Source organism: Acomys russatus, chromosome 22, assembly GCF_903995435.1.
Source record: "Acomys russatus chromosome 22, mAcoRus1.1, whole genome shotgun sequence".
Taxonomy (NCBI): Eukaryota; Metazoa; Chordata; class Mammalia; order Rodentia; family Muridae; genus Acomys; species Acomys russatus.
The window spans coordinates 14285331-14291330 of record NC_067158.1 but is presented as its reverse complement, the minus strand read 5'-3'; positions in this window follow the sequence as shown (position 1 = coordinate 14291330).

Genomic DNA, 6000 nt, shown 5'->3' with positions numbered 1-6000 from the left:
CTGACCCAGGAACCCTGGAAACCAAGAGTGCATGGTCTCGGTGGAGCAAGTTCTGTAAGCAATATCTGAACTGACAACGTGTCTGTCTTTGGTCTTCTGCTTTTTGCCTGGTTAAACAAAAATCATGTCCTGTCCTCACTGGGGCCTGTTATGATTTGAACGTGCAGTGTCCTTACAGGGTTCATGTCTGACATACGGCCCCCAGTTGGTGGTGCTGGTTTGTGGTTAAGAAACCTTTGGGGTAGGAGACATAGCTTGTGGAGGAGAGTCATAAACAGTGGGACTTGGAAGGTTCTACCCTGATATTGCTCAGGGCTGAGCACTTTGCTTCTTGATCTGTCAAGATGTGAAGCCCCACCCTAATATGGCCTGATATGATATCCCTTGCCTTTGGAATAGACTGTGAACTAAGGCTATGAGCCCAAAGTAACTTTTTCTTCCCTTAAACTGTTCCTGTCGGCTATTTTGTCGTGGTGACAAGAAAGTCACTAATACAGGTGCAGTGAGCATCTACCGAGATAATGTGTGTGGAGCAGCTACTGCCAGTCGCTTGGCACAAATGGATGCACATGCACTGACTTTACTTTTTCTCAAGGCATCTGGTAGCTTTGTTTATCTCTCCTGGGAGACCCAGCACTATCAGGACATCCTGTTCTTGTTTTTGGTTCTTCCATCCTGGATATGAATACATCTAAAGGTACGAGGGGAAGCCTCACAGGGAATTTCTGTCTACCGTATTATGATAGAAATCGCATGACCAGCTGACTATTTGCGAAAGAATGTTGCACCTAGCATCGATCTTATTGACTCGGGATTGCTCTAACTTTGAACATGTCAAGATAGGCTGGGAATCTGTTCAGATTTTTGTCTTTCTCAAGACTTTTGGCACTTGCTATTCTGGAGGGAGATGCTCCCAGCACAACTCCTTGTGAAATTTCAACACCCCAGGTTATAGTCATCTGTTGATTTGTGGAAAAAGAAACTTCGCCAGTTCCCTCAAGAGCTCTTGCTTCTTTGAACTTGTAGATGAGAGTATCCATCACACACAGGACAAAGGTCAAATGACCATGCTGATTTTTTTTTTTTTTACTTCCCAGCATCCCACTGGCAAAGAAGACCTCCTCTGCTTTTGTCTACAGTGGAACAGAGTGAGGTGATGGGGTGTGATCATTGCAGTCCTGTCATCTTAGAATGTAGCACTTTCCCAGTCTCTCATTCTCTTTCTTGTGTTGCTGTTGTGCCACTTGACTTCCATGTCTGTTTGGAGTTGTCTCCAGAGGATAAATGGTTTTACTCACTTACATAAACAAGACAGATGGACACAATAATGATGTTCTTAAAAGTAGAATTAGATCAAAAGGTGAAATGTTTTATATAAAGTTACAGCACTTGTTTGCATATGAGTCAAGACCAGACTCATTTTCTTATTGGTTTGGTTCAACATTTGAGATATTTTGAACTATCAAGTAGCTGGTATCTGATTCTCTTGGCACTTTCTGTGTTCCTCTCTTGAAATGTATGTCTCAGTAGTAGATCTTGTAGTGATGTAAGCAAGAGAGATATTTTCTTATCTGAAGAAACTTAGCAAATTGTATTCATATCTAAAGGGACTGAATCCTGGTGGCAGGTTATGCATATTGTAAACACATCTCCAAAGGGTATATTTGATTAATCTCTTATAAAAAATCTCTTCTCCCAGGAGCATATTAACTTCTGACAGAACATGGCAGTATTCAGACAGTGACCAGTCTTTGCTCTAGATTCAGATCATTGTATTTAACATCAAACAAAGCGCTTGTGTTTTCCCCCATATCACATCTGAGGAGCCAAATATGTCACATCTAATCTACATGCCATCTAAAACAAGGATGCTTCATTCATTGACACAAATAAAAACTCCATGCAAAAGAAACTAAGGAAAATATTAGAATTTGCAAAGCTCAGAATCTGAAATACAATCTGCCCTGAACTTGCCTGCAGAATAACAACAGCAGAAGAAAAATTTGTGAAATAGGACAGAGCAGAGGGAATAAAACAACGTTAAGAACACACACACACACACACACACACACACACACACACACACACACAAAGTGAAAAAACAGCAGGTCTTGAGGACATGAGAAAAGAACAAGACTCCTGTGCTCATCACAGCCTCTGAAATGGACACAGAGATTAGGGCCAGGGATCTTTGAACATAACATTAGCTAAAGCTCACAGCCTTAATGACAGATGTAACTCAAATGAAGAATGGATAAAAGCATTTATGTGGTACATTCACACAGTGGAACATTACTCAGCTGTTAAAAATAATAACATCATGAAATTTGCTGGCAAGTGGATGGAACTAGAAAACAATTATCCTGAGTGAGGTAACCCAGACCCAGCAGGCAAACATGGTATGTACTCACTTCTAAGTGGATGTTCGCTGACGAGTAAAAGATAATCATACTATAATTCACAGACTCAGAAAGGCTAACAAGGAGGGTTTATGCAGGTACACAAGGATCTTCCAGGGAAGGGGAAAGAAACTAGATTTTGCAGGTGTACTGGGGGTGGGTAGGGATGGGAACAGGAAGCGTCAGGTGAATGGGATGGAGGGGGAGAGTCCTGGAAGGGACAACTGTAGTTGGGGCATATTTCAGGAGAGATAGAAACAATGGAAACTACGAGGATGACACTAGCAAAGACTCCTAATAATGGGGGACACGGAGCCTGAACCGACCATCCTCTGTAACCAGGCAAGGCCTCAAGTGGAGGGACTGAGATACCAAACCAGCCACACAACCTCTGACCTACAGTTTGTCCTGCCTGCAGGATGTGCTGGGACCAGTGCCTAGCATCATTATCCATCTGAGAGGCTTCATGCAGCAGTTGATGGAGCAAATGCACAGACCCACAGCCAAATATTAGGTAGAGCTCAGGAAGTCTTACTGAGGAGGAGGAGGAAGGATTGGAGGATCCAGGACCAAGGACACCCCAAGAACACAGCCCACAGAATCAACTGACCCGAGGACTCAAGTGGGCTCACGGAGATCAGAGAGCCAGCCCAAGTCTGGCCTAGGTGCTCTACATGTATGGTATGGCTTGTGAAGCTCAGTGTTCCTGTGGGATTCCTAAAAATGGGAGCAGGGGGTGTGTCTGCCTTTAGCCTGCCTTTGGAACTCTTTTCCTCCTGCTGGGTTGCCTCATCCAGCCTTGATGTGAGACTATGTGCCTGGTCTTATTGTAGCATGCTATGCCATGCTTGGTTGATGTCCCTGGAAGGGCTTCTCTTTTCCGAGGGGAGGTGAAAGGGGGTGAATCTTGGGGAAAAGGGAGTTGGGGGAGACACTGAAGGGAGGAGAGTGGGGCGTAACTGCATTTGGGGTGTAATACATGAGAGAAGAATAAAAAATAAAAACTAAAACTGCTGATAAGGTGGGATTCAAAACCCTCAGTCATGATAAAAGGCATCAGACAAAATTAAATGAGGGTGCATTCCTCCTTTTCTCCTCAGAGAAGGAGAGGCCTCCCATAGATGTCAAACCACCTTGCCATATCGAGTTGGAATAGGCCTGGAGGTGTTTTTTCTTATTGAGGCCAGATAAAGTAGCCCAGTTAGGGGAAGGGGTTCCAAAGGCAGGCAACAGAGTCAGAAACAACACCTGCTCTAGTTGTTAAGGGACCCACATGAAATCCAAGCTGCATATCTGTTAATGTATGCATAGGGATGTGGGAAGCTGAAGCTATCGCCCTTGCTAAGATGGCGCCTGGCAAACTGCCAGGCAGGATGACTAGCAATTCTGCTCCTGGTAAACAAGTCCTTATTTGGGTTGTGGGCCATGCTTTGCTCTGATGTATGCATCCTTCTTGTCGGGAACCAATTGGAGCTACCGACGTAAGGGCTGCTGATTGGTTGAGGCAGAGGATATAAAGGGACACGAGGTGTTGGGGAAGGAGAAGCGAGCGAGCGGGAGAAGAAGAAGCTTGCTGAAAAGGTTCCTGAATAAACTGCCTGGAGAAGAACGCTCGGGTCGTGTCCTTATTTTCCACTGGTCGGAAGGGACGCGACATAGGGAGTCTAAGTCTGTCTCATGGGTGATGCTCTTTGGTTGGTGGTTCAGTCTCTGTCAGGTTAGTTTACTCTATGGGTCTTCTAGTGGTGTTCTTGACGTCTCTGGCTCCTTCACTCTCTTTTATTCCACAAGATTCCCTGAGCTCTGCCTAATCTTTGGCTGTGGGTCTCTAAATCTGTTTCAAACCACTGCTGGGTGAAGCCTCTCAGAGGATAGTTATACTAGGCTCCTGTCTGCAAGCATAACAGAGCATCATTGATAGTGTCGGGGGTGGCTCTCACACCAGGCGTTTTAGGTACGTGCTAGGGATCTAGGATCAGGTATCCATAACTATCCAGCAGGCACCTCACCTATTGAATTATCTCCTTATCCCCTTTCTTCTTTTCATTCCACTCTTCATCTTTGTCTTTTTTCTCTTTCTCTTTTGCTCTACCCTTTCCTTTTTCTTTATTTTTATATGAGTCCACAATAACAAACTATAAGCATTTCCCATCAAATCTGTAGAGTACTTGAAAATTAATCTCCCTACAATTCTGGGATACCTCCTCTCCAAAGGAAAAAGAATGTGGGGATTTAGTAGCTCTGCGGTAGAGGCTTGATTAACGGGTTGGAAGCCCAATGTTCAAGTTCCAGTACTGGGAAAACAAAACAAAACAAAACAAAACAAAGCCACCTCTCTTGTACTTAAAAATAATAACTAATTTCTTCAATTGCTATGGATTTAGAGTCTAACCATGTTGACTGAGAAATCCATGAAAAACAGTGGTGGTCGGTGGGTCAAGTAGACAGTCCCAGGCATAGGTTACACAGGATACAGAGGTGACAATATCTGAAAAGGCAGGTTCCAGGATAATGATCTCTTAGGCTTTATTTCTGTTGCATAGGTCTTCTGGGACAAATCTCAGGGAAGTAAGATCCCATAGTGTATTTAGAGGAATGAGATCAGGGGTTTCCCAATAATAGAAAATGCAAGTGTTTCTAACTAGCACAGAGCAAGAGCAGAGACCCACCAGTTGTGATTAGATCCAAAGGAAGATTCTTTGTTGTTGTTGTTTGGTTGGGTTTTTTTTTTTTTTTTTTTTTTTGAGACAGGGTTTCTCTGTGTGTAGCCTTGCCTGTCCTAAACTCGCTTTGTAGTCCAGGCTGGCCTCAAACTCACAGAGATTAAATGCATGGCCCACCATGCCCGGCTCCAAAGGAAGATTTTTAATGAAAGACACACAGAGAGAAGTTTGATCTTTTTGGGTATCAGGTGTATGAAATAATAGCTCACATCAGGTAACACCTGAGAGAACCTTCTCTGTGTTTATGATTATTCTGGTTCTGCTCCTGATTTTGCTGCCTGTGTTATCTTAGTTTTTAAATAGTTTATACAGCTATATACTGCTTTCCTTTCCCCAAGTTGTCTTTCCAAGAAACATGTATCTTTAAGAAAGTGATGCATGGCTCAGATAGGGAAGGTTTTGAGTTTGAGCCATTAACACTAACAGAAGACCAGTCGATAAGTAGGAGAAGCATGAAACTATATAGTTCACGGTCCCTCTCCGTCCTGGGTGTGCCAATGTCCTCATCTGACTTTAAACAGAAGGAATACCCCTGTGTGCGTGATGCTTTCCTGTCTCTTGAGAGGGAACACAGGTATATCAGAAGCTTCCCTAGAAGGTCTGATTTCACAAAGCAAACCTAATATGCATCTTGGTTTTCAAAATAACTTTATATGGTTATAACAAGTGCATGCATGTGTTTCAGCAAACAGTTCCATTTTGGTTAAAGACCAGAAATGGCTAGAGGATTATGGTCCTTGCTCTGCTTCGGGTGAATGGATTCTTCTTTTCTCCCCCTAATTATGATTCTTAGTTTCTTCTTTTTTCCCTTTTATTGAAAGTAGATTCTTTTCTCAGTTTCCCCTCCTTTTACTCCTCCCAGTTCCTCCCCAATTCTC